The sequence below is a fragment of the Chrysemys picta genome, unplaced genomic scaffold (genome assembly GCF_011386835.1).
Source record: "Chrysemys picta bellii isolate R12L10 unplaced genomic scaffold, ASM1138683v2 scaf3, whole genome shotgun sequence".
Taxonomy (NCBI): Eukaryota; Metazoa; Chordata; order Testudines; family Emydidae; genus Chrysemys; species Chrysemys picta.
Genome location: NW_027052710.1, coordinates 1,038,285 through 1,049,166, shown reverse-complemented (window position 1 = coordinate 1,049,166; position 10,882 = coordinate 1,038,285). Strand labels below are relative to the sequence as shown.

The 10,882-nt window shown below is 52.9% G+C and overlaps 1 long non-coding RNA gene across 1 annotated transcript; it reads left to right on the top strand.

Annotated features, from left to right (window-relative positions):
• The first annotated feature begins 2,154 nt into the window (after positions 1-2,154).
• On the top strand, positions 2,155-5,147 carry LOC135977536 (uncharacterized). Its single transcript, XR_010594994.1, has 3 exons — positions 2,155-2,375; positions 3,850-3,951; positions 5,029-5,147. It is a non-coding gene; the product is annotated as an uncharacterized LOC135977536 (long non-coding RNA).
• The last annotated feature ends 5,735 nt before the right edge of the window (positions 5,148-10,882 follow it).

Here is a 10,882-nt window from a genome sequence, read left to right as displayed (position 1 = left end):
CAGCCGACTTCCCAGCCTGTCCCCCGGTCCTGGATCCTCCATCCATCTCCTTTCCCCCTCCCAGCCTTGTCCGCCCATCTCTGTCCCCTCCCCGCCTGATCCCCCCCATTTCTCTCCACTCCCTTCCAGGCTTGTCCCCTATCCCTGTTCCCTCCCCCTCCCAGACTTGTCCCCACCCATCCTTGTCCCCTCCCCCTTCCGGCCTGGATTCCCCATCCTTGTCCCCCCTTCAGGCCTTATCCTCCCCAATCCGAGTCCCCAGCCTACGCCTGGCCTATCCCCCCCATTCCTGTCCCGTTCCCCACCCATATCTGAGCGCCAGTCGCCCCTGTGTTGTATTTTGAGGACATTAAACGACTCCCCTTGGGGAAGCAAAGTATCTGTGAGCCTCTCACACAGCATGGGGCAGGAGGGGGTAGGAGTCAGGACTCCTGGGTTCTATTCCCAGATCTGGGAGTGGAGTGGGGTCTAGTGGGTTAGAGCGTGGGGGCTGGGGGCCAGGACTCCTGGGTTCCATCCTTGGCTCTGGGAGGGGAGCACTGCAGCAGGGCTCTATTAGACTTCATTGAGCTCAGGCCAGTTCCCCAGCCTGGTTCAAGGGGCTCAGAGAGTTGGCAGCCATGGGCTTTAGTGAATGAAAACAACCAAGGGCAGGGGGAAAGCCTGGGCGGGGCCAGCTCTGTGCTGGTTGCTCAGGGCCTGAACTGTGGTCAGATAATGAGCCACAGGTGGCTGCAGCTCAGCACTGGGCGAGCTGTCCCCATGCGACGTTACGTGCGGCTGTTCCCCAGCTGCTCCACTCCAGAGGTGGGGGCTGTTGTTCAGGGTCAGGGACTGGAAAGTAGAGGGTTAATATCATGGGGATTTCACTCCCACCCTTACTCCTGCAACAGAAGTGGACTCATTTGCACAAATTATCTCAGACCCATATCCCTGAGATTGTGTATACAGAGCACTGAGATTCAGCCACATCTGGGGTGGGACAGATGGGGAACAGCTGCACATAACGGCACACGAGGACGGCTCGCCGGGCACTGGGATGCAGCTGCCTCGGGGGTAAAAATGGAACTGTTGTTTGTCAGCACCCTGAAGACACTTAGCGGCTGCCAAAAGAACAGCGGGGACTACCCCCGAACAGGTTACCCAGGGAACCGTGTCACTGGAGGGTTTTAAGACCAGGCTGGACACACCCTGTCAGGGCCACTCAGGGGTCCCGCAGCTCTGACTTGGCACTGGGCACCCTGAGGCCCCCTTGAGGTCCCCTCCAGCCCCTCATCTAGGAAACTTCCACGCCCGACATGGCTGCCCTGGGAGCTCGGGGGCCTGGCCTGCCATCAAAACACGTCGCCAGCAAGCTGGAGGCAGCGGCCGGAGAGTTCCTTTTAGTAGCTCACCCTGGCACCAGCTCGTCCCCAGCCCGCTGCTTGGCCGGGCATTTCTGCCATCCTGGCCTAGAGTACCAGGATCATGACTGCCCCTGCCCCACCCTAGTGCCAGAGGCCTGGGCCTCTCCTGCTTCCTCTCCCTCCCCTGGCTGGGTGCCAGGCCCAGCCAATTCCTGCCCGGGCAGACAGCCCGAGCTGCGGGGACCCGCAGGAGCGGCCAGGGATGCTAGGAGCCCAGGGCAAGTAGAGCCGGTCAGAGCAGGGGCGCTGGGCAGCAGCGGCGCTCTCTGAGGTGCATCAGCCACAGAGCGGCTGGGGGCTGCGAGCTCCAGGATGCGGCTAGGGTGACCAGATATCCCGATTTTATAGGGACAGTCCCGATTCTTGGGTCTTTTTCTTATATAGGCACCTATTACCCCCCACCCCCATCCCGATTTTTCATATTTGCTGTCTGGTCACCCTAGCTGCGGCAGACGGAGGCTGGGAGGGTCACCATCTCTGATGCCCTCCCACCATAGGCCTGGGAGAGATCCGCAAGCAAGGGGGAAGGCGGAGATGGGAGGGGGAAGGTTTCCTGTGAAAAACTGCCTCTGTGCATACCCCTCCCCCCCGCTCTAACCATAGACCCCCATTTCCCTCCCAGAGCCAGGAGAGAACCCAGGAGTCCTGGCTCCCAGTGCCCCTGCTCTAACCCACTAGACTCCACTCCCCTCCCAAAGCCATAGAGAGAACCCAGGAGTCCTGTCTCCCAGTCTCCCTCTCCTCTAACCACTATACCCCATACCCCACTCCCCTCCCAGAGCCAGGGAGAGAACCCAGGAGTCCTGAATCCCAGTTGTTCTCATCCTAAATGTGAGACTCTTCGTTCTTTTCCCCTCCTTCTCTCTCTTTTCCTCTCCCTCCTTTAGTTGCTATGACGGCTCCTGTCCGCACTGCGCAGGCCGGGAATAGGCACCCGCTGCTCTGATGGAGGCAGGGCCCTCCTAACAGGTAAGGTACAGGGACACTCATCTTCCACTCTCCTGGCCTTCCCAAACTGCTGACTAGACAAAGCCATCCGCTCACAAGGCAGCCTAGGCTCATCCAGACTTTCCCTCCTTCCTCTCCCTTGTCCCAGCACACGGGGCTGGTTACAGACAAGTACTGGGCGAGTGGGGCAGCTTCCTTCTCAGGCACATTGCCACTCCCAACAGAGAAACTGCTGCTCTTCACACTGCACTGAGCTACTTCCAGCGAATCACTGTTACCTTTCCAGGTTTAGTTCTACAAGCTGTACTAGCCAACAATCCATCGCCCATCAAAACTCCCCCCTTTCCTTCCTCAGACAGGGCTTTAATCTGACCATCCACTTTAATCTGCTCCTGAGAAACATTTTCCTGACCAATGAGATCTTTCTGTGCTTGATCTCATTTCAGAGTCACTTCTGAGACATTAGACATTCAGAAACGTCATTCACAGACAAACTGCTTTTTTGCATAGACAAACAGCTCTTTCCCAAAGACAAACTTTTGGAGAAACTTTCCGCCCAGAGCCAGCGGCTCCCCCTGGTAGAACTTCCGCAGGGGCCACGGTGGGGCAAAGGAGTCTGACGAGTGGGACTGGGGTATGATCTGCGTCAGCAGGAGAGACATGGTAAGCAATGCCCCCCTCCATAAGTCTGCAGTGGGTCAGTCCCCTCCTCTCGCGTCATGCAGCTCATCCCCCACCAGGGGCAGTAGCCCTAGTAATCCCTCCCCTGCCCCGACCTATAGACCAGGCAAGCAACTATTCTCCTTAGAATCATGCAATTCATCCCCACCCAGCAGAAGTTGCCATCTCTAATCCACCCCCATGCATCGCACAGTGGGTCATTCCCTTCCTCGAGCATCATGCAGCTCATTTAACCTGGGGGGGCGGCGGTAGATTGTGTCGACTGGACTGGACCATCCTCCCCTCCCAAGAGGGGGAGAACATGTTTCCTGGGAGCAGCCCTGTGCACACCAGGGAGGTGAGGTGGAGAGTTCAGGGAGGAAGGCTGGCCTTTCTGGTACGGTGAGTAGGGTGAAAGGGATCCGGCAGTACCTGCGTAATGGCCCCTCCTCCAGTCCCACAGCACGGGTTCCCAGCGGGATTTGAACCCTGGACCTTAAGCTCTGGGGCATAAAGCACTCCTTAGAGCTAAAGAGGGAGCTGCATTAGTTGGTAGCTGTAGTAGGCCGTTATCCTATATGTTGATTAGCTTCTGCAGAAGGGACATGACACACACGCTGCCAGCAGGATACACTCTCCCCTTCTCTGCACTAGACAGGGGTCACCTAACAATCCAGCTAACCCAAAACCAGACCATCCAAGGCCCGGGTATTGCTGGGGAGGAGGCTGCCTTAGTGAAGAATGGGACAGGGAGCCTTTCAGTGCCGCACCTCTGGGTAAAAGAGGGCCTGAGGGCAGGGCCTGCACTCAGCTATCTGCTCTCTCTGTTCCACAGCTCCCGCGTGCCCCTGAAGAAGCGCACCGTGGCTCACAACCTCAGGATCGTTGAGAGGAGGATGGAGTAGGTGGCCAGATACCGGGATGAAGTTCTGATACCGTAAGGCAACTGACCGGGGGGCACCACACTGGGGGCTGGGTGGGAGGGGATAGTGAATGGAGAGAGGAGGGAGCAGGGAAAACCAGACACTCCAGGATCCTAAAATAAGAGGGAAAAAGCCACTAAGAGGCTTTAGCTTCCAAGGTGAGATACCAGTGAAAGTGAGGTGAGGGATTATTAGAAATTAAATGCAGAGACCACAAGCTGGGGTTGTGAGTAGGATCAAATCCTTCTGTCCGGCAATATCTCCCAGCAGGCGACTGTCTAGAACCTGCCCCTGCTCCCTGCTGTGTTTGAAAGAAACAGCAATCAGATGACACCCTGTGATGGGGTGTCCATCCCACAGAGGACTGGAAGGGGCTAAGGTGGCCAGGCAGACCCATTAACTCTACATGGTGTCCCTGGAGGAAGAGCCAGGGAGCAGGGAATTGATTGCAAGCAGGCTCAGCTGGGCAGGAATAGGTGGGGCCTATAAAGCCAGGAAGCTGGCAATAGACAGGGGCTGCTGCTGGGAAAGGGCAGCCCCTCCCTGGGAAGAGGGGGACGTGTTTGGAGCTGGTGCACCCAGAGCAAGGAGGGGAACCAGGAGTAGTAGGAAGCAGTCCAGGGAAGTAGCAGTGAAGGCTGGGAGAGGAAAGCCCAGAACTGCTGGGTTGAGGGTCCCTGGCCTGGAATCTGCTGTAAAGTTCTTTTTTGAACCCTGTTTATGGTCTTGGCCTTCACAACATGCTCTGGCAAGGGTTACACACACATGCTCACATCTTCCTCACCCAGACCAATTTTTGTTAGCTAATCTTTCTATTAAAATAGCACTAGGTCCCCAGTCATGCTCAAGGCCCCATTGTGCTAGGTGCTGCACATGTGCGTGTGACGAAGGGGTTATCGTTATAGATAAAATGAGTGCCAGTTCCCCCTCTCAGTCCACTGTTAGCCAGTTGATGTCCTTGTGTCAGAGTGTGGTGTGCCATGCATGCCTAGGCACTGCCCCATTGCACTACTGTTGGAAGGCTGTGCCCAAGCCGCGCCTTAGCTCAGCAGGGCCATGTCCCATCTGTCCCTGTCTGCTCTCTCCCACAGGCCGAGTGTGACGACATCTGCGGCGAGCCAGTTCTCCTATTCCTCTATGGAATCCATCCCCTCTTCCCTCTGGAGTCCCAGCTCCTTTTCCCTGGGAGAAGCCTCTGTGACTCGGTCAGGGCCCTTCTGCCACACACGGGAGATCATGCCTGTTGCGGGCTGGGAAGGATCCACTCATCCCATCCAAGCCCAGCCTCTCCCCAGGCCTCCTGCCCACAGCAGACAAGACCGGCAAGAGCAGACCATGGGTCTGGACCAGACGTCAGCCCATGGCTCAGACTTCAACATCCGACAGAAGCATCTGCAGAGCCAACTGGGGGCACCTACCCTATCCACTGAGTCGCTCGCCAAGGTGATCCCTAACGCCCCTGCTCTGCGCCCACCGGACAGAGACCCCAGGGTGAAGCTCAACATGAGCAGGGGCCCTTTCCTAAGCAATGAAGTCCGGGAGGAGCTGGACTGTCATGTGCACTCAAAGAGACTCCAGCACGAGCAGGGCTTACCCCTCACCCCCCAGAAACCCCACACAGCTCTTCTGCCTCCAGCTCCACAAACCCCTATCCCGGGGGAGCCATTGCTGGGGGAGCGGGACAACAAGCAGCAATGGGAATTCAACACAGATCGGCCCAAATGTGGATTTACAGCAAAGGTCCCAATGCCTCTGAGATCTGATGACGGCCCTCAGCGTGCACAGGAGATCCAGGAACCATGTGTGTGCCCCTCGGGATCCCTGCTCCAAAAGGCCCACAGGATCATGGCATCCCCTGATGCCATCCTGGCCAGGCTTGTGCCCACGGCGGTGGTCAAGCTGCAGGAACACGGGGCTCAGAAATGCTCGGAGATCCAAATGAAGGCGTTTCCTAAGATGGTGAGAGAGTCACACAGAGATGCTCCCCTCCTGAGAGAGACTGCCCTGCCTGGCCACTCCGCCCCCCTAGGGAGCCAGGCAAGCCCAGGACAGCGGCATTGCCAATGATGGGACAACAGCCTGCCCACCCTATCGAATGCCACATAAGGCATAAGCATCTCGTCATGCAGTGGGGGCTGCTCACCCTGGACCCAGAGCCCCCGGCAAAGCTGCCTCACGCCGACCCAGCCAGGGGAGCTGGTGTGGAGTTCAGTGAGATGGAGACAGATTTCCTGCTCGATGGGGTCAGGGAGAACTTGGACTGGCACATGCAGCGGAAGAAGCTGCAGCAGGAGTGGGGTTTGCCGGATGCCCAGTGGAAATCCCTGCAGGCTTTCCTACCCCCAGTTCCCAAGCTGTCCTCCCTGAAGGCAAAGCCCGAGGTTGAGGTGGTTCCCATCCTTGGGGAGCTGCTCTTCCTTGGGAGGGATGTTAAAAAGCAGCTGGAGTTCCACATTACAAAGATGCAAGTGCAGCAAAGATGGGAACTGCCCATAAGGATCCAGGATTCCCTGAGGAGGTTCATGTTTCCTTCCCCAGAGGAGAGAGGCCGGCTCTCTCATCCTACGTGCGGAGGCATCGTGACTCCGTACCGGTCACCGTTTCAGCTGCGTTCCAAGAAGGCTCGGTCTAGTCAGTTGCCTCTAAGGGCCCCCAGTCAGAGGTGGCTGGAGGATGTCCATGTCCTACCCACCGACAGAAGGCAGCAAATGGCCAGGTCTTACTCCTGGAAGCATCCTGGGGCAGCAGCATCGAAAGGGAAAGAAACCCCAGACCATCGCAGCACATTGCAGACAGGGAAGCAAAGCACAAGCTCCTCTTGTTCCACACGTCCTCCAACACCAGTGGAAGATACCACCATGGAGACGGGCAGGAGTGATGGCGCAGCAGGAAACCAGATTAACCCAGATCGCTGCACTCTGCGAGCAGGAGTGGATCTGACATCGCCACCTCCGGGAACCGCAGTAACAGAGAAGACGCTCGCAGTGACACTCGACATTTATAAGAGCGAGTTGAGAAAGCCCCTTACCAGTGTGAGTGGCACCAAAGGGACTGAAGAGAAGCTAGAACTGCACATGGAGAGGAAGGTTAACTTGGGAGAAGGCTCCTGCCTGAGGCCAGGGGCACAGGCAGGTGAGGGCAGGGCAGATCTTCTCAGGATCCAATGCCACCAGGTTTCCCCAGAGGCACCAGGCTCTGGGCAGCTGACAAGATCCATCCTTGACTCTCTCGTTGCTGGGCAGGCTGTGCACGACCTGCAGATCAAGCACCTGATGGAAATGTTGAGCAGCTCCCGCCTCTTGGCAGGCCAGGTCTCAGTCTGCCAGCTGTGCCGCAAGGCACATCCAGGAAAGATGAAGGGTCAGAAAACTCAGGAGGAGACACAAGTATCTGCTGAGCTGCATGGTCTACGAGACATCACGGCTCCACATGGATTCATTGGAACTGTGAATTCAAAGCTCTCCAAGGACCAGCTGCCAATCAGAGTCTGCAAGAAGTAAGCTTCGACGGAAGAGACCAGCTGGCTCTGTAGGTGCTGACTTGCCCAGAAGATCCCCTGGAATTCCACAGCGATGGACTCCAGGAGACTCCTCAGCGTCATCCAACCATAACAAGATGCCAGTGGTGTGGCTCCTTCCAGCAGACAGGAGCAAGACGCAGGATGGGATGGGGAAAACGGCCCCCACCAAGCAACCAAAGATGGTGTCCATTGCTACAAGTACAACAGGGCTTTCGCAAGCTGGGGAGAAAGCAACTGGGAGTCCTGACGGTTCTCCTCCAAAGCCACCAAAGGCTTCCAGAGCTAGGACACCATCCCCTTCAAGGAACAAAGTTCCAGTTCTCAAATGGATCTTAATGTGCCTCAAGCAAACCTTCTCCAAACGTCAAAACAAAGTGAAGTCCCAAATGTCCAAGGACCCTCGTTCAAGAACACCTGATACTAAATTTACAAAGTATCAGGGGGTAGCCGTGTTAGTCTGTATCTACAAAAACAACAAGGAGTCTGGTGGCACCTTAAAGACTAACAGATTTATTTGGGCATAAGCTTTCGTGAGTTAAAACCTCACTTCTTCGGTTGCACCCGAAGAAGTGAGGTTTTAACTCACGAAAGCTTATGCCCAAATAAATCTGTTAGTCTTTAAGGTGCCACCAGACTCCTTGTTGTGTTTGTGTTTAAATTTACAAAGCCACCCTTTTGGAAGGCAAGGGCCTCCAAGGGTGTCCGGTAGTCGTATAAGTGCCTACCCTCCATCAAACAATACAATTTTAATAACTTAAACGGTTACTTTTTTAAAACTCTACAGTATTTACATCCCTAGCATAGAGAAAGGCCTACCCCTTTTGTCTTCCGGTAACTGAATGGAGAACCGAACAGAGAACTGAATGTGTTTACCATGGGTCTGGAACAGAACGGTAACCACAAGGTACACCGCAAAACATGGAAGTCATGATTTATGCCAAAGGCAAAGGTTTCGGGAATGAGGTAATCAATATTAATATGTATGAATGTATGTTATAATATGTTAGCCTATCTAGTAAGTGTACCCGAAAATTTGTCTGGGTGAGGAAATAAGATTTGGGCATGGTAGGCTGGGCACGGATATGAATATTCAGGGCAGTGTCAGGACCCTATAAGAGGGCAATCAACTATGCAAAGGGGGTCGCTCTTTCTATCTTCTGTTAAGCTTTTAGCTTAGCTTTGGCAATATAGCTTAGCTACTCCATCCTCCAACCTGATCTTTGCCAACTTGGGGAGCCTGGACCATCGAATTCATTGGACATGCCAGAGCCGAGGCTGGTCCTGTCTCTCACTACCGGGTCTCCAGGGAAGGGTGTGAGGATGCTAGTTTAAATAGTCTTTTAGAATAGAAATTTTACCACCAGGGACCATAGAATTGTTTACTTCTTTGTGACTCTGTGTTTTGTATCTTTGATTATTCTTTCATTCGTTTTGATAAAGATCTTGAAATGTTGGTATTGTCCTCAGTATAAGTGTCCTTGCCACACACCCCAAGGGGCCGCTCATGACATTGAACTTGCTGAGTTCTCTAATCCTGGAGCCTGAATTCGGACAAGAACCTAAAATATCTTCTGGTCAGATCACTGTTGAGCCGTAATAAACTAGCCCATAAATTCAGGTCAACAGTAACTGGGGTTTTTTGAAGGTGGGAGCAGGATAAAAACGCAAGAAATGATACGGGAGCGGGCAGGAGTGGGTCTTGCGGGGCAGGACCGGAGCAGGATTAAAAAACAGTCCGGCGCAGGGCTCTAGTCCCATCCTTGGGCCACTTCCGCCAACATCTGCTACGTACCTTACTGCTCTCTGCCCGCGTCCTGTTTGGGCTAAGGCAGTGGCTCTCAACCTTTCCAGACTACTGTGCCCCTTTCAGGAGCCTGATTTGTTTTGCCTACTGAAGTGCTTTATAAATAAGAGACTGGTCAAACACACCTCGATCTACCATAGATGAACAATTAAGTTAACAATCAGCTAAAAACCACTAGCTGGACCAGGATAAGCCGTCATTTAATTTCAACTTGGTTACTGTGTCAAAACAATTGTATTATTGCTGTACTACTGTGTTAGCATTGTACTGTTGTATTATTGCTGTACAACATTGACAATGTGCATAACCTTGCTAAACTGTTTAACCAACACACAGGTAAAAAACAAACAAACAAATGGCAGCAAACAAGGAAAGGCAAGGAAAAAACAAAGTGGTAAACAAACAAAAAGTTACATAGTAATTACAAATGGGGTAAACAAATGGCCTGTTAGTACCAGTCATAATTTGGGTCAGTGACACTGCATCCTAACTGAGGCACATGTTATTCAAAACAATCGTGTTCAGTGTCTGGGTACAATACTACATCCTGACACAGCGCTATTCGATACATTGGTTACTGTCCATTCTGTAGGTTATCTGGAAAACAGCAGCCATAAGAAACAACTGGATCTATGTCAACTACTGGTGTATCGCAAAGCCATGCAACCAATGGAACAGCGAAGTTAGCCACTTCTATTTCCTGCCCAGTGAAGCTTACCAGAGGGTGACAACCAGCAGTAAGGATAACCTATAACATGAATGGACAGTCCTGGCTAGTAACTAATTACAATATAGTTATATATAAAGGCCTCAGTGGTAGTGTCACTACTCCAAATTTCTGTTTTTCTTCTCATATACATAGCACTGTGGGACACACCATCACAATCCCTATCCCAGTATTTCAAAACACTCAGCCTACTACTACTAATAAAACAGGTAATAACTGAAATTGCCCTAACAGGAGTGTGTTTCTATCTGTGTCACCAAAGTAAAAGGGCCAAAGTACAACACCAGACTGGAAAAACATGGTTATAAGGTGGTGTCATATGCACACATACGTACTATACATATATGCCCATACACACTACAAATATATATGTCATATCCACATAATTCATATATATTAATTATTTGGGAGTGCCTCTAAGGCTCAATCATACTACTACATTCCTCAGTCATGGTCCCGGGCCTAACATTCCCAGGCCCACCATAAGGAACTAAATAATAATTAAATAATCAAATCTGCCTATCAGTCATACGTGGAAATGTGCAGACTAAAAAAACAGATGTAAGTGTATGGATTCTGCCACTGACTCACCTGATTGACTCACCTCGGGCAAGTGTGTGCCTCGGTTTCCCCATCTGTATAACAAGGATACAAACCTACCTTCCTCACAGGGGTGTCTGAGGACTAATTAGTTAATGTCTGCAAAGTGCTTTGAACATGCAAAGCGCTACGGAAATTATGATCATCTACATTATTAACGATCCCTTTCATGCTCCTGGACTCCTGCGTTCTATTCCCAGCTCCATCACCAAGTCACCGTGCCTCAGTTTCCCTGCCTGTACAGCAGACAACATGCCTCTACCTGCTGCTTCCCAGAGGCTTGTGAGCATTCTG